This window comes from Saccoglossus kowalevskii, unplaced genomic scaffold (assembly GCF_978046115.1).
Source record: "Saccoglossus kowalevskii unplaced genomic scaffold, keSacKowa6.1 SCAFFOLD_24, whole genome shotgun sequence".
Lineage (NCBI taxonomy): Eukaryota > Metazoa > Hemichordata > Enteropneusta > Harrimaniidae > Saccoglossus > Saccoglossus kowalevskii.
Window position 1 is genome coordinate 3,414,231 of NW_028188618.1, and position 22,001 is coordinate 3,436,231.

General features: G+C 40.8%; 4 pseudogenes; all 4 read right to left on the minus strand.

The window, feature by feature from the left end:
* Positions 1-25: 25 nt before the first annotated feature.
* Positions 26-144, minus strand: LOC146726400 (5S ribosomal RNA; annotated as a pseudogene).
* Positions 145-443: 299 nt separating this feature from the next.
* LOC146726401 (5S ribosomal RNA) lies at positions 444-563 on the minus strand (annotated as a pseudogene).
* Positions 564-659: 96 nt separating this feature from the next.
* On the minus strand, positions 660-774 carry LOC146726402 (5S ribosomal RNA; annotated as a pseudogene).
* A 95-nt stretch (positions 775-869) lies between these two features.
* Positions 870-989, minus strand: LOC146726403 (5S ribosomal RNA; annotated as a pseudogene).
* Positions 990-22,001: the final 21,012 nt, after the last annotated feature.

Consider the following 22,001-nt stretch of genomic DNA (forward strand, 5'->3'; position numbering starts at 1 on the left):
GTAATGTGGAATAAAAATGTTGATGAGCCTACTGCATGTGGTATTCCCAGCCGGTCTCCCATGCAAGTACTAACCACGTCCGGTGAGCTTAACTTCAGTGATCGGACGAGAATTGGTGTATTCTGCAATGGTTTGGCAGTAGGCTGAATATTCGTCGGAATTGGATGTCGTTTATGCTTTGGCTATGCAAAAAATCCCTGGAAAAAGTTAGTATGTACGGTGGAATAAAAATGTTGATGATCTTACAGCATGTGTTATTCTCCCATGCAAGTACTAACCACGTCCAGTGGGCTTAACTTCAGTGAGAGGAGGAGAACTGGTGTATTCTGCAATGGTTTGTCAATAGGCTGAAAATTCGTCGGAATTGGATGACATTTAATGCTTCAGCTAGGCAAAAAATATTGGGAAAAAGTTATTATGAACTACGGAATATTTTTTTTATGAGCCTACTACACGTGGTATTCCCAACTGGTCTCCCATGCAAGTACTAACCATGCCCGATGCAGGTTAACTTCTGTGATCGGTCGAGAACTGGTGTATTCTGCATTGGTTTGGCAGTAGGCTGAATATTCGTCGCAATTGAATGTCATTTAATGCTTCGGCTATGCAAAAAATCATGGAAAAAAGATAGTATGTACAGTGAAATAGAAATGTTGATGAGCCTACTGCACGTGGTATTCCCAGCCGGTCTCCCAGTACTAAAAACGCCCGATGCAGCTTAACTTCAGTGATCGGACGAGAACTGGTGTATTCTGCAATGGTTTGGCAGTAGGCTGAATACTCGTCGGAAGTGGATGTCATTTAATGCTACGGCTAGGTAAAAATCATGGGAAAAAGTTAGTATGTAATGTGGAATAAAAATATTGATGAGCCTACTGCACGTGATATTCCCATCCGGTCTCCCATGCAAATACTAACCACGCCCGATGCACCTTAACTTCAGTGATCGGACGATAACTGGTATATTCTGCAATGGTTTGACAGTAAGCTGAATATTCGTCAGAATTGGATGTCGTTTAATGCTTCGGCTAGGCAAACAATCCCGGGAAAATGTTGGTATGTAATGTGGAATGAAATGTTGATAAGCCTACTGCACGTGGTATTCCCAGCCGGTCTCCCATGCAAGTACTAACCACGCCTGATGCTGCTTAACTTCAGTGATCGGTCGACAAAGTGTTGAAAAGTGTGGCAAAGTGATGACAAGTAGTGGCAAAGTACTGAAAAGTTGTGACAAAGTGCTGAAAAGTAGTGGCAAAGTACTGAAAAGTAGTGGCAAAGTGCTGAAAAGTGTGGCAAAGTACTGAAAAGTTGTGGCCAAGTGCTGAAAATTAGTGGCAAAGTACTGAAAAGCACTTGCAAAGTACTGAAAAGGGTGGCAAAGTACTGGAAAATTGTGGCAAAGTCGTGGCAAAGTACTGAAAAGTGTGGCAAATTACAGAAAAGTTGTGGCAAAGTGCTGAAAAGTGTGGCAAAGTACTGAAAAGTTGTGGCAAAGTGCTGAAAATTAGTGGCAAAGTACTGAAAAGCAGTTGCAAAGTACTGAAAAGAGTGGCAAAGTAGTGAAACGTTGTGGCAAAGTCATGGCAAAGTACTGAAATGTTGTGACAATGTGCTGAAAAGTGCGGCAAAGTACTGAAATGTTGTGGCAAAGTCGTGGAAAAGTACTGAAATGTTGTGACAATGTGCTGAAAAGTGTGGCAAAGTACTGAAAAGTAGTGGCAAAGTGCTGAAAGTTGTGGCAAAGTGCTGAAAAGTAGTAGCAAAGTACTGAAAAGTTGTGGCAAAGTACTGAGAGGCGGTGGCGAAGTGCGGAAAAGTAGTGGCAAAGTACTGAAAAAGTGTGGCAAAGTACTGAAAAGTGGTGGCAAAGTGCTGACAAGTTGTGGCAAAGTACTGAAAATCAGTGGCAAAGCACTGAAAAGTGTGGAAAAGTACTGAAAAGTTGTGGCAAAGTCGTGGCAAAGTACTGAAAAGTGTGGCAAAGTACTGAAAAGTTGTTGCAAAGGGCTGAAAATTCGTTGCAAAGTACTGAAAAGCAGTGGCAAAGTGTTGAAAAGTGTGGCAAAGTGATGAAAAGTAGTGGCAAAGTACTGAAAAGTTGTGGCAAAGTGCTGAAAATTAGTGGCAAAGTACTGAAAAAAGTGGCAAAAGTACTCAAAAGTTGTGGCAATGTCGTGGCAAAGTACTGAAAAGTGTGGCAAAGTACTGAAAAGTTGTGGCAAAGTGCTGAAAAGTAGAGGCAAAGTACTGAAAAGTGTGGCAAAGTGCTGAAAAGTTGTGGCAAAGTGCTGAAAAGTAGTGGCAAAGTACTGAAAAGTAGTGGCAAAGTGCTGAAAAGTGTAGCAAAGTACTGAAAAGTTGTGGCAAAGTGCTGAACAGTAGTGGCAAAGTACTGAAAAGCAGTGGCAAAGTACTGAAAAGTGTGCAAAGTACTGAAAAGTTGTGGCAAAGTACTGAAAAGTGTGGCAAAGTACAGAAAAGTTGTGGCAAAGTGCTGAAAAGTAGTGGCAAAGTACTGAAAAGTAGTGGCAAAGTGCTGAAAAGTGTGGCAAAGTACTGACAAATTGTGGCAAAGTCGTGGCAAAATACTGAAAAGCCTGGCAAAGTACAGAAACATTGTGGCAAAGTGCTGAAAAGTAGTGGCAAAGTACTGGAAAGTGTGGCAAAGTACTGAAAAGTTGTGGCAAAGTCGTGGCAAAGTGCTGAAAAGAAGTGGCAAAGTACTGAAAAGTAGTGGCAAAGTGCCGAAAAGCGTGGCAAAGTACTGAAAAGTTGTGGCAAAGTGCTGAAAATTAGTGGCAAAGTACTGAAAAGCAGTTGCAAAGTACTGAAAAGGATGGCAAAGTACTGCAAAATTGTGGCAAAGTCGTGGCAAAGTAATGAAAAGTGTGGCAAATTACAGAAAAGTTGTGGCAAAGTGCTGAAAAGTGTGGCAAAGTACTGAAAAGTTGTGGCAAAGTGCTGAAAATTAGTGGCAAAGTACTGAAAAGCAGTTGCAAAGTACTGAAAAGGGTGGCAAAGTACTGCAAAGTAGTGGCAAAGTGCTGAAAAGTAGTGGCAAAGTAATGAAAATCAGTGGCAAAGTACTGAAAAGTGTGGAAAAGTACTGAAAAGTTGTGGCAAAGTCGTGGCAAAGTACTGAAAAGTGTGGCAAAGTACTGAAAAGTTGTGGCAAAGTGCTGAAAAGTAGAGGCAAAGTACTGAAAAGTGTGGCAAAGTGCTGAAAAGTTGTGGCAAAGTGCTGAAAAGTAGTGGCAAAGTACTGAAAAGTAGTGGCAAAGTGCTGAAAAGTGTAGCAAAGTACTGAAAAGTTGTGGCAAAGTGCTGAACAGTAGTGGCAAAGTACTGAAAAGCAGTGGCAAAGTACTGAAAAGTGTGCAAAGTACTGAAAAGTTGTGGCAAAGTACTGAAAAGTGTGGCAAAGTACAGAAAAGTTGTGGCAAAGTGCTGAAAAGTAGTGGCAAAGTACTGAAAAGTAGTGGCAAAGTGCTGAAAAGTGTGGCAAAGTACTGACAAATTGTGGCAAAGTCGTGGCAAAATACTGAAAAGCCTGGCAAAGTACAGAAACATTGTGGCAAAGTGCTGAAAAGTAGTGGCAAAGTACTGAAAAGTGTGGCAAAGTACTGAAAAGTTGTGGCAAAGTCGTGGCAAAGTGCTGAAAAGAAGTGGCAAAGTACTGAAAAGTAGTGGCAAAGTGCCGAAAAGCGTGGCAAAGTACTGAAAAGTTGTGGCAAAGTGCTGAAAATTAGTGGCAAAGTACTGAAAAGCAGTTGCAAAGTACTGAAAAGGGTGGCAAAGTACTGCAAAATTGTGGCAAAGTCGTGGCAAAGTACTGAAAAGTGTGGCAAATTACAGAAAAGTTGTGGCAAAGTGCTGAAAAGTGTGGCAAAGTACTGAAAAGTTGTGGCAAAGTGCTGAAAATTAGTGGCAAAGTACTGAAAAGCAGTTGCAAAGTACTGAAAAGGGTGTCAAAGTACTGCAAAGTTGTGGCAAAGTGCTGAAAAGTAGTGGCAAAGTACTGAAATGTGTGGCAAAGTACTGAAAAGTTGTGGCAAAGTCATGGCAAAGTACTGAAATGTTGTGGCAATGTGCTGAAAAGTGTGGCAAAGTACTGAAAAGTTGTGGCAAAGTCGTGGAAAAGTACTGAAAAGTGTGGCAAAGTGCTGAAAAGTTGTGGCAAAGTACTGAGAGGCGGTGGCGAAGTGCGGAAAAGTAGTGGCAAAGTACTGAAATAGTGTGGCAAAGTGCTGAAAAGTAGTAGCAAAGTAATGAAAAGTTGTGGCAAAGTACTGAGAGGCGGTGGCGAAGTGCGGAAAAGTAGTGGCAAAGTACTGAAATAGTGTGGCAAAGTACTGAAAAGTTGTGGCAAAGTGCTGAAAAGTATGGCAAAGTACTGAAAAGTTGTGGCAAAGTGCTGAAAAGTAGTAGCAAAGTAATGAAAAGTTGTGGCAAAGTACTGAGAGGCGGTGGCGAAGTGCGGAAAAGTAGTGGCAAAGTACTGAAAAAGTGTGGCAAAGTACTGAAAAGTTGTGGCAAAGTGCTGACAAGTTGTGGCAAAGTACTGAAAAGTGTGGAAAAGTAGTGAAAAGTTGTGGCAATGTCGTGGCAAAGTACTGAAAAGTGTGGCAAAGTACTGAAAAGTTGTGGCAAAGTGCTGAAAAGTAGAGGCAAATTACTGAAAAGTTTGGCAAAGTACTGAAAAGTTGTGGCAAAGTGCTGAAAAGTAGTGGCAAAGTATTGAAAAGTAGTGGCAAAGTGCTGAAAAGTGTGGCAAAGTACTGAAAAGTTGTGGCAAAGTGCTGAAAAGTAGTGGCAAAGTACTGAAAAGCAGCGGCAAAGTACTGAAAAGTTGTGGCAATGTACTGAAAAGTGTGGCAAAGTACTGAAAAGTTGTGGAAAAGTGCTGAAAAGTAGTGGCAAAATACTGAAAAGTAGAGGCAAAGTGCTGAAAAGTGTGGCAAAGTACTGACAAGTTGTGGCAAAGTCGTGGCAAAGTACTGAAAAGCGTGGCAAAGTACAGAAAAGTTGTGGCAAAGTGCTGAAAAGTAGTGGCAAAGTACTGAAAAGTGTGGCAAAGTACTGAAAAGTTGCGGCAAAGTCGTGGCTAAGTGCTGAAAAGAAGTGGCAAAGTACTGAAAAGTAGTGTCAAAGTGCTGAAAAGTGTGGCAAAGTACTGAAAAGTTGTGGCAAAGTGCTGAAAATTAGTGGCAAAGTACTGAAAAGCAGTTGCAAAGTACTGAAAAGAGTGGCAAAGTACTGCAAAGTTGTGGCAAATTCGTGGCAAAGTACTGAAAAGTGTGGCAAATTACAGAAAAGTTGTGGCAAAGTGATGAAAAGTGTGGCAAAGTACTGAAAAGTTGTGGCAAAGTGCTGAAAATTAGTGGCAAAGACTGAAAAGCAGTTGCAAAGTAGTGAAAAGGGTGGCAAAATACTGCAAAGTTGAGGCAAAGTGCTGAAAAGTAGTGGCAAAGTACTGAAATGTGTGGCAAAGTACTGAAAAGTTGTGGCAAAGTCATGGCAAAGTACTGAAATGTTGCGGCAATGTACTGAAAAGTTGTGGCAAAGTCGTGGAAAAGTACTGAAAAGTGTGGCAAAGTACTAACAAGTAGTGGCAAAGTGCTGAAAAGTGTGGCAAAGTGCTGAAAAGTAGTAGCAAAGTACTGAAAAGTTGTGGCAAAGTACTGAGAGGCGGTGGCGAAGTGCGGAAAAGTAGTGGCAAAGTACTGAAAAAGTGTGGCAAAGTACTGAAAAGTTGTGGCAAAGTGCTGACAAGTTGTGGCAAAGTACTGAAAATCAGTGGCAAAGTACTGAAAATTGTGGAAAAGTACTGAAAAGTTGTGGCAATGTCGTGGCAAAGTACTGAAAAGTGTGGCAAAGTACTGAAAAGTTGTGGCAAAGTGCTGAAAAGTAGAGGTAAATTACTGAAAAGTTTGGCAAAGTACTGAAAAGTTGTGGCAAAGTGCTGAAAAGTAGTGGCAAAGTATTGAAAAGTAGTGGCAAAGTGCTGAAAAGTGTGGCAAAGTACTGAAAAGTTGTGGCAAAGTGCTGAAAAGTAGTGGAAAAGTGCTGAAAAGTAGTGGCAAAATACTGAAAAGTAGAGGCAAAGTGCTGAAAAGTGTGGCAAAGTACTGACAAGTTGTGGCAAAGTCGTGGCAAAGTAGTGAAAAGCGTGGCAAAGTACAGAAAAGTTGTGGCAAAGTGCTGAAAAGTAGTGGCAAAGTACTGAAAAGTGTGGCAAAGTAATGAAAAGTTGCGGCAAAGTCGTGGCAAAGTGCTGAAAAGAAGTGGCAAAGCACTGAAAAGTAGTGTCAAAGTGCTGAAAAGTGTGGCAAAGCACTGAAAAGTTGTGGCAAAGTGCTGAAAATTAGTGGCAAAGTACTGAAAAGCAGTTGCAAAGTACTGAAAAGGGTGGCAAAGTACTGCAAAGTTGTGGCAAATTCGTGGCAAAGTACTGAAAAATGTGGCAAATTGCAGAAAAGTTGTGGCAAAGTGATGAAAAGTGTGGCAAAGTACTGAAAAGTTGTGGCAAAGTGCTGAAAATTAGTGGCAAAGACTGAAAAGCAGTTGCAAAGTAGTGAAAAGGGTGGCAAAATAGTGCAAAGTTGATGCAAAGTGCTGAAAAGTAGTGGCAAAGTACTGAAATGTGTGGCAAAGTATTGAAAAGTTGTGGCAAAGTCATGGCAAAGTACTGAAATGTTGTGGCAATGTGCTGAAAAGTGTGGCAAAGTACTGAAAAGTTGTGGCAAAGTCGTGGCAAAGTACTGAAAAGCGTGGCAAAGTAAAGAAAAGTTGTGGCAAAGTGCTGAAAAGTAGTGGCAAAGTACTGAAAAGTGTGGCAAAGTACTGAAAAGTTGCGGCAAAGTCGTGGCTAAGTGCTGAAAAGAAGTGGCAAAGTACTGAAAAGTAGTGTCAAAGTGCTGAAAAGTGTGGCAAAGTACTGAAAAGTTGTGGCAAAGTGCTGAAAATTAGTGGCAAAGTACTGAAAAGCAGTTGCAAAGTACTGAAAAGAGTGGCAAAGTACTGCAAAGTTGTGGCAAATTCGTGGCAAAGTACTGAAAAGTGTGGCAAATTACAGAAAAGTTGTGGCAAAGTGATGAAAAGTGTGGCAAAGTACTGAAAAGTTGTGGCAAAGTGCTGAAATTAGTGGCAAAGACTGAAAAGCAGTTGCAAAGTAGTGAAAAGGGTGGCAAAATACTGCAAAGTTGAGGCAAAGTGCTGAAAAGTAGTGGCAAAGTACTGAAATGTGTGGCAAAGTACTGAAAAGTTGTGGCAAAGTCATGGCAAAGTACTGAAATGTTGCGGCAATGTACTGAAAAGTTGTGGCAAAGTCGTGGAAAAGTACTGAAAAGTGTGGCAAAGTACTAACAAGTAGTGGCAAAGTGCTGAAAAGTGTGGCAAAGTGCTGAAAAGTAGTAGCAAAGTACTGAAAAGTTGTGGCAAAGTACTGAGAGGCGGTGGCGAAGTGCGGAAAAGTAGTGGCAAAGTACTGAAAAAGTGTGGCAAAGTACTGAAAAGTTGTGGCAAAGTGCTGACAAGTTGTGGCAAAGTACTGAAAATCAGTGGCAAAGTACTGACAATTGTGGAAAAGTACTGAAAAGTTGTGGCAAGGTCGTGGCAAAGTACTGAAAAGTGTGGCAAAGTACTGAAAAATTGTGGCAAAGTGCTGAAAAGTAGAGGTAAATTACTGAAAAGTTTGGCAAAGTACTGAAAAGTTGTGGCAAAGTGCTGAAAAGTAGTGGCAAAGTATTGAAAAGTAGTGGCAAAGTGCTGAAAAGTGTGGCAAAGTACTGAAAAGTTGTGGCAAAGTGCTGAAAAGTAGTGGAAAAGTGCTGAAAAGTAGTGGCAAAATACTGAAAAGTAGAGGCAAAGTGCTGAAAAGTGTGGCAAAGTACTGACAAGTTGTGGCAAAGTCGTGGCAAAGTACTGAAAAGCGTGGCAAAGTACAGAAAAGTTGTGGCAAAGTGCTGAAAAGTAGTGGCAAAGTACTGAAAAGTGTGGCAAAGTAATGAAAAGTTGCGGCAAAGTCGTGGCAAAGTGCTGAAAAGAAGTGGCAAAGCACTGAAAAGTAGTGTCAAAGTGCTGAAAAGTGTGGCAAAGTACTGAAAAGTTGTGGCAAAGTGCTGAAAATTAGTGGCAAAGTACTGAAAAGCAGTTGCAAAGTACTGAAAAAATGTGGCAAAGTACTGCAAAGTTGTGGCAAATTCGTGGCAAAGTACTGAAAAGTGTGGCAAATTGCAGAAAAGTTGTGGCAAAGTGATGAAAAGTGTGGCAAAGTACTGAAAAGTTGTGGCAAAGTGCTGAAAATTAGTGGCAAAGACTGAAAAGCAGTTGCAAAGTAGTGAAAAGGGTGGCAAAATACTGCAAAGTTGATGCAAAGTGCTGAAAAGTAGTGGCAAAGTACTGAAATGTGTGGCAAAGTATTGAAAAGTTGTGGCAAAGTCATGGCAAAGTACTGAAATGTTGTGGCAATGTGCTGAAAAGTGTGGCAAAGTACTGAAAAGTTGTGGCAAAGTCGTGGAAAAGTACTGAAAAGTGTGGCAAAGTACTAACAAGTAGTGGCAAAGTGCTGAAAAGTGTGGCAAAGTACCGAAAAGTTGTGGCAAAGTGCTGAAAAGTAGTAGCAAAGTACTGAAAAGTTGTGGCAAAGTACTGAGAGGCGGTGACGAAGTGCGGAAAAGTAGTGGCAAATACTGAAAAAGTGTGGCAAAGTACTGAAAAGTTGTGGCAAAGTGCTGACAAGTTGTGGCAAAGTACTGAAAATCAGTGGCAAAGTACTGAAAAGTGTGGAAAAGTACTGAAAAGTTGTGGCAATGTCGTGGCAAAGTACTGAAAAGTGTGGCAAAGTACTGAAAAGTTGTGGCAAAGTGCTGAAAAGTAGAGGTAAATTACTGAAAAGTTTGGCAAAGTACTGAAAAGTTGTGGCAAAGTGCTGAAAAGTAGTGGCAAAGTATTGAAAAGTAGTGGCAAAGTGCTGAAAAGTGTGGCAAAGTACTGAAAAGTTGTGGCAAAGTGCTGAACAGTAGTGGCAAAGTACTGAAAAGCAGTGGCAAAGTACTGAAAAGTGTGCAAAGTACTGAAAAGTTGTGGCAAAGTACTGAAAAGTGTGGCAAAGTACAGAAAAGTTGTGGCAAAGTGCTGAAAAGTAGTGGCAAAGTACTGAAAAGTAGTGGCAAAGTGCTGAAAAGTGTGGCAAAGTACTGACAAATTGTGGCAAAGTCGTGGCAAAATACTGAAAAGCGTGGCAAAGTACAGATACATTGTGGCAAAGTTCTGAAAAGTAGTGGCAAAGTACTGAAAAGTGTGGCAAAGTACTGAAAAGTTGTGGCAAAGTCGTGGCAAAGTGCTGAAAAGAAGTGGCAATGTACTGAAAAGTAGTGGCAAAGTGCCGAAAAGCGTGGCAAAGTACTGAAAAGTTGAGGCAAAGTGCTGAAAATTAGTGGCAAAGTACTGAAAAGCAGTTGCAAAGTACTGAAAAGGGTGGCAAAGTACTGCAAAATTGTGGCAAAGTCGTGGCAAAGTACTGAAAAGTGTGGCAAATTACAGACAAGTTGTGGCAAAGTGCTGAAAAGTGTGGCAAAGTACTGAAAAGTTGTGGCAAAGTGCTGAAAATTAGTGGCAAAGTACTGAAAAGCAGTTGCAAAGTACTGAAAAGGGTGGCAAAGTACTGCAAAGTTGTGGTAAAGTGCTGAAAAGTAGTAGCAAAGTACTGAAAATCAGTGGCAAAGTACTGAAAAGTGTGGAAAAGTACTGAAAAGTTGTGGCAAAGTCGTGGCAAAGTACTGAAAAGTGTGGCAAAGTACTGAAAAGTTGTGGCAAAGTGCTGAAAAGTAGAGGCAAAGTACTGAAAAGTGTGGCAAAGTGCTGAAAAGTTGTGGCAAAGTGCTGAAAAGTAGTGGCAAAGTACTGAAAAGTAGTGGCAAAGTGCTGAAAAGTGTAGCAAAGTACTGAAAAGTTGTGGCAAAGTGCTGAACAGTAGTGGCAAAGTACTGAAAAGCAGTGGCAAAGTACTGAAAAGTGTGCAAAGTACTGAAAAGTTGTGGCAAAGTACTGAAACGTGTGGCAAAGTACAGAAAAGTTGTGGCAAAGTGCTGAAAAGTAGTGGCAAAGTACTGACAAGTAGTGGCAAAGTGCTGAAAAGTGTGGCAAAGTACTGACAAATTGTGGCAAAGTCGTGGCAAAATACTGAAAAGCGTGGCAAAGTACAGAAACATTGTGGCAAAGTGCTGAAAAGTAGTGGCAAAGTACTGAAAAGTGTGGCAAAGTACTGAAAAGTTGTGGCAAAGTCGTGGCAAAGTGCTGAAAAGAAGTGGCAAAGTACTGAAAAGTAGTGGCAAAGTGCCGAAAAGCGTGGCAAAGTACTGAAAAGTTGTGGCAAAGTGCTGAAAATTAGTGGCAAAGTACTGAAAAGCAGTTGCAAAGTACTGAAAGGGGTGGCAAAGTACTGCAAAATTGTGGCAAAGTCGTGGCAAAGTACTGAAAAGTGTGGCAAATTACAGAAAAGTTGTGGCAAAGTGCTGAAAAGTGTGGCAAAGTACTGAAAAGTTGTGGCAAAGTGCTGAAAATTAGTGGCAAAGTACTGAAAAGCAGTTGCAAAGTACTGAAAAGGGTGGCAAAGTACTGCAAAGTTGTGGCAAAGTGCTGAAAAGTAGTGGCAAAGTACTGAAATGTGTGGCAAAGTACTGAAAAGTTGTGGCAAAGTCATGGCAAAGTACTGAAATGTTGTGGCAATGTGCTGAAAAGTGTGGCAAAGTACTGAAAAGTTGTGGCAAAGTCGTGGAAAAGTACTGAAAAGTGTGGCAAAGTGCTGAAAAGTAGTAGCAAAGTACTGAAAAGTTGTGGCAAAGTACTGAGAGGCGGTGGCGAAGTGCGGAAAAGTAGTGGCAAAGTACTGAAAAAGTGTGGCAAAGTACTGAAAAGTTGTGGCAAAGTGCTGAAAAGTATGGCAAAGTACTGAAAAGTTGTGGCAAAGTGCTGAAAAGTAGTAGCAAAGTAATGAAAAGTTGTGGCAAAGTACTGAGAGGCGGTGGCGAAGTGCGGAAAAGTAGTGGCAAAGTACTGAAAAAGTGTGGCAAAGTACTGAAAAGTTGTGGCAAAGTGCTGACAAGTTGTGGCAAAGTACTGAAAATCAGTGGCAAAGTACTGAAAAGTGTGGAAAAGTACTGAAAAGTTGTGGCAAAGTGCTGAAAAGTAGAGGCAAATTACTGAAAAGTTTGGCAAAGTACTGAAAACTTGTGGCAAAGTGCTGAAAAGTAGTGGCAAAGTATTGAAAAGTAGTGGCAAAGTGCTGAAAAGTGTGGCAAAGTACTGAAAAGTTATGGCAAAGTGCTGAAAAGTAGAGGCAAAGTACTGAAAAGCAGCGGCAAAGTACTGAAAAGTTGTGGCAATGTACTGAAAAGTGTGGCAAAGTACTGAAAAGTTGTGCAAAAGTGCTGAAAAGTAGTGGCAAAATACTGAAAAGTAGAGGCAAAGTGCTGAAAAGTGTGGCAAAGTACTGACAAGTTGTGGCAAAGTCGTGGCAAAGTCCTGAAAAGCGTGGCAAAGTACAGAAAAGTTGTGGCAAAGTGCTGAAAATTAGTGGCAAAGTACTGAAAAGTGTGGCAAAGTACTGAAAAGTTGCGGCAAAGTCGTGGCTAAGTGCTGAAAAGAAGTGGCAAAGTACTGAAAAGTAGTGTCAAAGTGCAGAAAAGTGTGGCAAAGTACTGAAAAGTTGTGGCAAAGTGCTGAAAATTAGTGGCAAAGTACTGAAAAGCAGTTGCAAAGTACTGAAAAGAGTGGCAAAGTACTGCAAAGTTGTGGCAAATTCGTGGCAAAGTACTGAAAAGTGTGGCAAATTACAGAAAAGTTGTGGCAAAGTTATGAAAAGTGTGGCAAAGTACTGAAAAGTTGTGGCAAAGTGCTGAAAATTAGTGGCAAAGACTGAAAAGCAGTTGCAAAGTAGTGAAAAGGGTGGCAAAATACTGCAAAGTTGAGGCAAAGTGCTGAAAAGTAGTGGCAAAGTACTGAAATGTGTGGCAAAGTACTGAAAAGTTGTGGCAAAGTCATGGCAAAGTACTGAAATGTTGCGGCAATGTACTGAAAAGTTGTGGCAAAGTCGTGGAAAAGTACTGAAAAGTGTGGCAAAGTGCTGAAAAGTAGTAGCAAAGTACTGAAAAGTTGTGGCAAAGTACTGAGAGGCGGTGGCGAAGTGCGGAAAAGTAGTGGCAAAGTACTGAAAAAGTGTGGCAAAGTACTGAAAAGTTGTGGCAAAGTGCTGACAAGTTGTGGCAAAGTACTGAAAATCAGTGGCAAAGTACTGAAAATTGTGGAAAAGTACTGAAAAGTTGTGGCAATGTCGTGGCAAAGTACTGAAAAGTGTGGCAAAGTACTGAAAAGTTGTGGCAAAGTGCTGAAAAGTAGAGGTAAATTACTGAAAAGTTTGGCAAAGTACTGAAAAGTTGTGGCAAAGTGCTGAAAAGTAGTGGCAAAGTATTGAAAAGTAGTGGCAAAGTGCTGAAAAGTGTGGCAAAGTACTGAAAAGTTGTGGCAAAGTGCTGAAAAGTAGTGGAAAAGTGCTGAAAAGTAGTGGCAAAATACTGAAAAGTAGAGGCAAAGTGCTGAAAAGTGTGGCAAAGTACTGACAAGTTGTGGCAAAGTCGTGGCAAAGTACTGAAAAGCGTGGCAAAGTACAGAAAAGTTGTGGCAAAGTGCTGAAAAGTAGTGGCAAAGTACTGAAAAGTGTGGCAAAGTAATGAAAAGTTGCGGCAAAGTCGTGGCAAAGTGCTGAAAAGAAGTGGCAAAGCACTGAAAAGTAGTGTCAAAGTGCTGAAAAGTGTGGCAAAGTACTGAAAAGTTGTGGCAAAGTGCTGAAAATTAGTGGCAAAGTACTGAAAAGCAGTTGCAAAGTACTGAAAAGGGTGGCAAAGTACTGCAAAGTTGTGGCAAATTCGTGGCAAAGTACTGAAAAGTGTGGCAAATTGCAGAAAAGTTGTGGCAAAGTACTGAAAAGTTGTGGCAAAGTGCTGACAAGTTGTGGCAAAGTACTGAAAATCAGTGGCAAAGTACTGAAAAGTGTGGAAAAGTACTGAAAAGTTGTGGCAATGTCGTGGCAAAGTACTGAAAAGTGTGGCAAAGTACTGAAAAGTTGTGGCAAAGTGCTGAAAAGTAGAGGCAAATTACTGAAAAGTTTGGCAAAGTACTGAAAAGTTGTGGCAAAGTGCTGAAAAGTAGTGGCAAAGTATTGAAAAGTAGTGGCAAAGTGCTGAAAAGTGTGGCAAAGTACTGAAAAGTTGTGGCAAAGTGCTGAAAAGTAGTGGCAAAGTACTGAAAAGCAGCGGCAAAGTACTGAAAAGTTGTGGCAATGTACTGAAAAGTGTGGCAAAGTACTGAAAAGTTGTGGAAAAGTGCTGAAAAGTAGTGGCAAAATACTGAAAAGTAGAGGCAAAGTGCTGAAAAGTGTGGCAAAGTACTGACAAGTTGTGGCAAAGTCGTGGCAAAGTACTGAAAAGCGTGGCAAAGTACAGAAAAGTTGTGGCAAAGTGCTGAAAAGTAGTGGCAAAGTACTGAAAAGTGTGGCAAAGTACTGAAAAGTTGCGGCAAAGTCGTGGCTAAGTGCTGAAAAGAAGTGGCAAAGTACTGAAAAGTAGTGTCAAAGTGCTGAAAAGTGTGGCAAAGTACTGAAAAGTTGTGGCAAAGTGCTGAAAATTAGTGGCAAAGTGCTGAAAAGCAGTTGCAAAGTACTGAAAAGAGTGGCAAAGTACTGCAAAGTTGTGGCAAATTCGTGGCAAAGTACTGAAAAGTGTGGCAAATTACAGAAAAGTTGTGGCAAAGTGATGAAAAGTGTGGCAAAGTACTGAAAAGTTGTGGCAAAGTGCTGAAAATTAGTGGCAAAGACTGAAAAGCAGTTGCAAAGTAGTGAAAAGGGTGGCAAAATACTGCAAAGTTGAGGCAAAGTGCTGAAAAGTAGTGGCAAAGTACTGAAATGTGTGGCAAAGTACTGAAAAGTTGTGGCAAAGTCATGGCAAAGTACTGAAATGTTGCGGCAATGTACTGAAAAGTTGTGGCAAAGTCGTGGAAAAGTACTGAAAAGTGTGGCAAAGTACTAACAAGTAGTAGCAAAGTACTGAAAAGTTGTGGCAAAGTACTGAGAGGCGGTGGCGAAGTGCGGAAAAGTAGTGGCAAAGTACTGAAAAAGTGTGGCAAAGTACTGAAAAGTTGTGGCAAAGTGCTGACAAGTTGTGGCAAAGTATTGAAAAGTAGTGGCAAAGTGCTGAAAAGTGTGGCAAAGTACTGAAAAGTTGTGGCAAAGTGCTGAAAAGTAGTGGAAAAGTGCTGAAAAGTAGTGGCAAAATACTGAAAAGAAGAGGCAAAGTGCTGAAAAGTGTGGCAAAGTACTGAAAAGCGTGGCAAAGTACAGAAAAGTTGTGGCAAAGTGCTGAAAAGTAGTGGCAAAGTACTGAAAAGTGTGGCAAAGTAATGAAAAGTTGCGGCAAAGTCGTGGCAAAGTGCTGAAAAGAAGTGGCAAAGCACTGAAAAGTAGTGTCAAAGTGCTGAAAAGTGTGGCAAAGTACTGAAAAGTTGTGGCAAAGTGCTGAAAATTAGTGGCAAAGTACTGAAAAGCAGTTGCAAAGTACTGAAAAGGGTGGCAAAGTACTGCAAAGTTGTGGCAAATTCGTGGCAAAGTACTGAAAAGTGTGGCAAATTGCAGAAAAGTTGTGGCAAAGTACTGAAAAGTTGTGGCAAAGTGCTGACAAGTTGTGGCAAAGTACTGAAAATCAGTGGCAAAGTACTGAAAAGTGTGGAAAAGTACTGAAAAGTTGTGGCAATGTCGTGGCAAAGTACTGAAAAGTGTGGCAAAGTACTGAAAAGTTGTGGCAAAGTGCTGAAAAGTAGAGGCAAATTACTGAAAAGTTTGGCAAAGTACTGAAAAGTTGTGGCAAAGTGCTGAAAAGTAGTGGCAAAGTATTGAAAAGTAGTGGCAAAGTGCTGAAAAGTGTGGCAAAGTACTGAAAAGTTGTGGCAAAGTGCTGAAAAGTAGTGGCAAAGTACTGAAAAGCAGCGGCAAAGTACTGAAAAGTTGTGGCAATGTACTGAAAAGTAGAGGCAAAGTGCTGAAAAGTGTGGCAAAGTACTGACAAGTTGTGGCAAAGTCGTGGCAAAGTACTGAAAAGCGTGGCAAAGTACAGAAAAGTTGTGGCAAAGTGCTGAATAGTAGTGGCAAAGTACTGAAAAGTGTGGCAAAGTACTGAAAAGTTGCGGCAAAGTCGTGGCTAAGTGCTGAAAAGAAGTGGCAAAGTACTGAAAAGTAGTGTCAAAGTGCTGAAAAGTGTGGCAAAGTACTGAAAAGTTGTGGCAAAGTGCTGAAAATTAGTGGCAAAGTGCTGAAAAGCAGTTGCAAAGTACTGAAAAGAGTGGCAAAGTACTGCAAAGTTGTGGCAAATTCGTGGCAAAGTACTGAAAAGTGTGGCAAATTACAGAAAAGTTGTGGCAAAGTGATGAAAAGTGTGGCAAAGTACTGAAAAGTTGTGGCAAAGTGCTGAAAATTAGTGGCAAAGACTGAAAAGCAGTTGCAAAGTAGTGAAAAGGGTGGCAAAATACTGCAAAGTTGAGGCAAAGTGCTGAAAAGTAGTGGCAAAGTACTGAAATGTGTGGCAAAGTACTGAAAAGTTGTGGCAAAGTCATGGCAAAGTACTGAAATGTTGCGGCAATGTACTGAAAAGTTGTGGCAAAGTCGTGGAAAAGTACTGAAAAGTGTGGCAAAGTACTAACAAGTAGTAGCAAAGTACTGAAAAGTTGTGGCAAAGTACTGAGAGGCGGTGGCGAAGTGCGGAAAAGTAGTGGCAAAGTACTGAAAAAGTGTGGCAAAGTACTGAAAAGTTGTGGCAAAGTGCTGACAAGTTGTGGCAAAGTACTGAAAATCAGTGGCAAAGTACTGAAAATTGTGGAAAAGTACTGAAAAGTTGTGGCAATGTCGTGGCAAAGTACTGAAAAGTGTGGCAAAGTACTGAAATGTTGTGGCAAAGTGCTGAAAAGTAGAGGTAAATTACTGAAAAGTTTGGCAAAGTACTGAAAAGTTGTGGCAAAGTGCTGAAAAGTAGTGGCAAAGTATTGAAAAGTAGTGGCAAAGTGCTGAAAAGTGTGGCAAAGTACTGAAAAGTTGTGGCAAAGTGCTGAAAAGTAGTGGAAAAGTGCTGAAAAGTAGTGGCAAAATACTGAAAAGTAGAGGCAAAGTGCTGAAAAGTGTGGCAAAGTAGTGACAAGTTGTGGCAAAGTCGTGGCAAAGTACTGAAAAGCGTGGCAAAGTACAGAAAAGTTGTGGCAAAGTGCTGAAAAGTAGTGGCAAAGTACTGAAAAGTGTGGCAAAGTAATGAAAAGTTGCGGCAAAGTCGTGGCAAAGTGCTGAAAAGAAGTGGCAAAACACTGAAAAGTAGTGTCAAAGTGCTGAAAAGTGTGGCAAAGTACTGAAAAGTTGTGGCAAAGTGCTGAAAATTAGTGGCAAAGTACTGAAAAACAGTTGCAAAGTACTGAAAAGGGTGGCAAAGTACTGCAAAGTTGTGGCAAATTCGTGGCAAAGTACTGAAAAGTGTGGCAAATTGCAGAAAAGTTGTGGCAAAGTGATGAAAAGTGTGGCAAAGTACTGAAAAGTTGTGGCAAAGTGCTGAAAATTAGTGGCAAAGACTGAAAAGCAGTTGCAAAGTAGTGAAAAGGGTGGCAAAATACTGCAAAGTTGATGCAAAGTGCTGAAAAGTAGTGGCAAAGTACTGAAATGTGTGGCAAAGTACTGAAAAGTTGTGGCAAAGTCATGGCAAAGTACTGAAATGTTGTGGCAATGTGCTGAAAAGTGTGGCAAAGTACTGAAAAGTTGTGGCAAAGTCGTGGAAAAGTATTGAAAAGTGTGGCAAAGTACTAACAAGTAGTGGCAAAGTGCTGAAAAGTGTGGCAAAGTACCGAAAAGTTGTGGCAAAGTGCTGAAAAGTAGTAGCAAAGTACTGAAAAGTTGTGGCAAAGTACTGAGAGGCGGTGGCGAAGTGCGGAAAAGTAGTGGCAAAGTACTGAAAAAGTGTGGCAAAGTACTGAAAAGTTGTGGCAAAGTGCTGACAAGTTGTGGCAAAGTACTGAAAATCAGTGGCAAAGTACTGAAAAGTGTGGAAAAGTACTGAAAAGTTGTGGCAATGTCGTGGCAAAGTACTGAAAAGTGTGGCAAAGTACTGAAAAGTTGTGGCAAAGTGCTGAAAAGTAGAGGTAAATTACTGAAAAGTTTGGCAAAGTACTGAAAAGTTGTGGCAAAGTGCTGAAAAGTAGTGGCAAAGTATTGAAAAGTAGTGGCAAAGTGCTGAAAAGTGTGGCAAAGTACTGAAAAGTTGTGGCAAAGTGCTGAAAAGTAGTGGCAAAGTACTGAAAAACAGTGGCAAAGTACTGAAAAGTGTGGCAAAGTACTGAAAAGTTGTGGCAATGTACTGAAAAGTGTGGCAAAGTACTGAAAAGTTGTGGAAAAGTGCTGAAAAGTAGTGGCAAAATACTGAAAAGTAGAGGCAAAGTGCTGAAAAGTGTGGCAAAGTACTGACAAGTTGCGGCAAAGTCGTGGCAAAGTGCTGAAAAGAAGTGGCAAAGTACTGAAAAGTAGTGTCAAAGTGCTGACAAGTTGTGGCAAAGTACTGAAAATCAGTGGCAAAGTACTGAAAAGTGTGGAAAAGTACTGAAAAGTTGTGGCAATGTCGTGGCAAAGTACTGAAAAGTGTGGCAAAGTACTGAAAAGTTGTGGCAAAGTGCAGAAAAGTAGAGGTAAATTACTGAAAAGTTTGGCAAAGTACTGAAAAGTTGTGGCAAAGTACTGAAAAGTAGTGGCAAAGTATTGAAAAGTAGTGGCAAAGTGCTGAAAAGTGTGGCAAAGTACTGAAAAGTTGTGGCAAAGTGCTGAAAAGTAGTGGCAAAGTACTGAAAAGCAGTGGCAAAGTAGTGAAAAGTGTGGCAAAGTACTGAAAAGTTGTGGCAATGTACTGAAAAGTGTGGCAAAGTACTGAAAAGTTGTGGAAAAATTGCTGAAAAGTAGTGGCAAAATACTGAAAAGTAGAGGCAAAGTGCTGAAAAGTGTAGCAAAGTACTGACAAGTTGCGGCAAAGTCGTGGCAAAGTGCTGAAAAGAAGTGGCAAAGTACTGAAAAGTAGTGTCAAAGTGCTGAAAAGTGTGGCAAAGTACTGAAAAGTTGTGGCAAAGTGCTGAAAATTAGTGGCAAAGTACTGAAAAGCGTGGCAAAGTACAGAAAAGTTGTGGCAAAGTGCTGAAAAGTAGTGGCAAAGTACTGAAAAGTGTGGCAAAGTACTGAAAAGTTGCGGCAAAGTCGTGGCAAAGTGCTGAAAAGAAGTGGCAAATTAGTGAAAAGTAGTGTCAAAGTGCTGAAAAGTGTGGCAAAGTACTGAAAAGTTGTGGCAAAGTGCTGAAAATTAGTGGCAAAGTACTGAAAAGCAGTTGCAAAGTACTGAAAAGGGTGGCAAAGTACTGCAAAGTTGTGGCAAAGTCGTGGCAAAGTACTGAAAAGTGTGGCAAATTACAGAAAAGTTGTGGCAAAGTGCTGAAAAGTGTGGCAAAGTACTGAAAAGTTGTGGCAAAGTGCTGAAAATTAGTGGCAAAGGCTGAAAAGCAGTTGCAAAGTTCTGAAAAGGGTGGCAAAATACTGCAAAGTTGTGGCAAAGTAATGAAAGTAGTGGCAAAGTACTGAAATGTTGTGGCAATGTGCTGAAAAGTGTGGCAAAGTACTGAAAAGTTGTGGCAAAGTCGTGGAAAAGTACTGAAAAGTGTGGCAAAGTACTGAAAAGTGTGGCAAAGTACTGAAAAATTGTGGCAAAGTCGTGGCAAAGTACTGAAAAGTGTGGCAAAGTACTGAAAAGTTGTGGCAAAATTCTGAAAAGTAGTGGCAAAGTGATGAAAAGTGTGGCAAAGTACTGAAAAGTTGTAGCAATGTGCTGAAAAGTAGTGGCAAAGTACTGAAAAGCAGTGGCAAAGTAATGAAAAGTGAGGCAATGTATTGAAAAGTTGTGGCAAAGTCGTGGCAAAGTACTGAAAAGTGTGGCAAAGTACTGAAAAGTTTTGTCAAAATGCTGAAAAGCCTTGACAAAGTACTGAAAAGTGTGGCAAAGTACTGAAAAGTTGTGGCAAAGTGCTGAAAAGTAGTGGCAAAGTACTGAAAAGTAGTGGCAAAGTGCTGAAAAGTGTGGCAAAGTACTGAAAAGTTGTGGCAAAGTGGTGAAATATAGTGGCAAAGTACTGAAAAATTGTGGCAAAGTACTGCAATTCAGTGGCAAAGTGCTGAAAAGTTGTGGCAAAGTGCTGAAAAGTAGTGGCAAAGTACTGAAAAGCAGTGACAAAGTGTTGAAAAGTGTGGCAAAGTGATGAAAAGTAGTGGCAAAGTACTGAAAAGTTGTGGCAAAGTCGTGGAAAAGTACTGAAAAGTGTGGCAAAGTACTAACAAGTATAGGCAAAGTGCTGAAAAGTGTGGCAAAGTACTGAAAAGTTGTGGCAAAGTACTGAGAGGCGGTGGCGAAGTGCGGAAAAGTAGTGGCAAAGTACTGAAAAAGTGTGGCAAAGTAATGAAAAGTTGTGGCAAAGTGCTGACAAGTTGTGGCAAAGCACTGAAAATCAGTGGCAAAGTACTGAAAAGAGTGGAAAAGTACTGAAAAGTTGTGGCAATGTCGTGGCAAAGTACTGAAAAGTGTGGCAAAGTACTGAAAAGTTGTGGCAAAATGCTGAAAAGTAGAGGCAAATTACTGAAAAGTTTGGCAAAGTACTGAAAAGTTGTGGCAAAGTGCTGAAAAGTAGTGGCAAAGTATTGAAAAGTAGTGGCAAAGTGCTGAAAAGTGTGGCAAAGTACTGAAAAATTGTGGCAAAGTCGTGGCAAAGTACTGAAAAGTGTGGCAAAGTACTGAAAAGTTGTGGCAAAGTGCTGAAAAGTAGTGGCAAAGTACTGAAAAGCAGTGGCAAAGTACTGAAAAGTTGTGGCAATGTACTGAAAATTAGTGGCAAAGGCTGAAAAGCAGTTGCAAAGTTCTGAAAAGGGTGGCAAAATACTGCAAAGTTGTGGCAAAGTAATGAAAGTAGTGGCAAAGTACTGAAATGTTGTGGCAATGTGCTGAAAAGTGTGGCAAAGTACTGAAAAGTTGTGGCAAAGTCGTGGAAAAGTACTGAAAAGTGTGGCAAAGTACTGAAAAGTGTGGCAAAGTACTGAAAAATTGTGGCAAAGTCGTGGCAAAGTACTGAAAAGTGTGGCAAAGTACTGAAAAGTTGTGGCAAAGTTCTGAAAAGTAGTGGCAAAGTGATGAAAAGTGTGGCAAAGTACTGAAAAGTTGTAGCAATGTGCTGAAAAGTAGTGGCAAAGTACTGAAAAGCAGTGGCAAAGTAATGAAAAGTGAGGCAATGTATTGAAAAGTTGTGGCAAAGTCGTGGCAAAGTACTGAAAAGTGTGGCAAAGTACTGAAAAGTTTTGTCAAAATGCTGAAAAGCCTTGACAAAGTACTGAAAAGTGTGGCAAAGTACTGAAAAGTTGTGGCAAAGTGCTGAAAAGTAGTGGCAAAGTACTGAAAAGTAGTGGCAAAGTGCTGAAAAGTGTGGCAAAGTACTGAAAAGTTGTGGCAAAGTGGTGAAATATAGTGGCAAAGTACTGAAAAATTGTGGCAAAGTACTGCAATTCAGTGGCAAAGTGCTGAAAAGTTGTGGCAAAGTGCTGAAAAGTAGTGGCAAAGTACTGAAAAGCAGTGACAAAGTGTTGAAAAGTGTGGCAAAGTGATGAAAAGTAGTGGCAAAGTACTGAAAAGTTGTGGCAAAGTCGTGGAAAAGTACTGAAAAGTGTGGCAAAGTACTAACAAGTATAGGCAAAGTGCTGAAAAGTGTGGCAAAGTACTGAAAAGTTGTGGCAAAGTACTGAGAGGCGGTGGCGAAGTGCGGAAAAGTAGTGGCAAAGTACTGAAAAAGTGTGGCAAAGTAATGAAAAGTTGTGGCAAAGTGCTGACAAGTTGTGGCAAAGCACTGAAAATCAGTGGCAAAGTACTGAAAAGAGTGGAAAAGTACTGAAAAGTTGTGGCAATGTCGTGGCAAAGTACTGAAAAGTGTGGCAAAGTACTGAAAAGTTGTGGCAAAATGCTGAAAAGTAGAGGCAAATTACTGAAAAGTTTGGCAAAGTACTGAAAAGTTGTGGCAAAGTGCTGAAAAGTAGTGGCAAAGTATTGAAAAGTAGTGGCAAAGTGCTGAAAAGTGTGGCAAAGTACTGAAAAGTTGTGGCAAAGTGCTGAAAAGTAGTGGCAAAGTACTGAAAAGCAGTGGCAAAGTACTGAAAAGTTGTGGCAATGTACTGAAAAGTGTGGCAAAGTACTGAAAAGTTGTGGAAAAGTGCTGAAAAGTAGTGGCAAAATACTGAAAAGTAGAGGCAAAGTGCTGAAAAGTGTGGCAAAGTACTGACAAGTTGTGGCAAAGTCGTGGCAAAGTACTGAAAAGCGTGGCAAAGAACAGAAAAGTTGTGGCAAAGTGCTGAAAAGTAGTGGCAAAGTACTGAAAAGTGTGGCAAAGTACTGAAAAGTTGCGGCAAAGTCGTGGCAAAGTGCTGAAAAGAAGTGGCAAAGTACTGAAAAGTAGTGTCAAAGTGCTGAAAAGTGTGGCAAAGTACTGAAAAGTTGTGGCAAAGTGTTGAAAATTAGTGTCAAAGTACTGAAAAGCAGTTGCAAAGTACTGAAAAGGGTGGCAAAGTACTGCAAAGTTGTGGCAAAGTTATGGCAAAGTACTGAAATGTTGTGGCAATGTGCTGAAAAGTGTGGCAAAGTACTGAAAAATTGTGGCAAAGTGCTGAAAAGTAGTGGCAAAGTACTGAAAAGCAGTGGCAAAGTGCTGAAAAGTGTGGCAAAGTACTGAAAAGTTGTGGCAAAGTGGTGAAATATAGTGGCAAAGTACTGAAAAATTGTGGCAAAGTACTGAAAAGTTGTGGCAAAGTACTGAAAAGCAGTGACAAAGTACTAAAAAGTGTGGCAAAGTACTGAAAAGTTGTG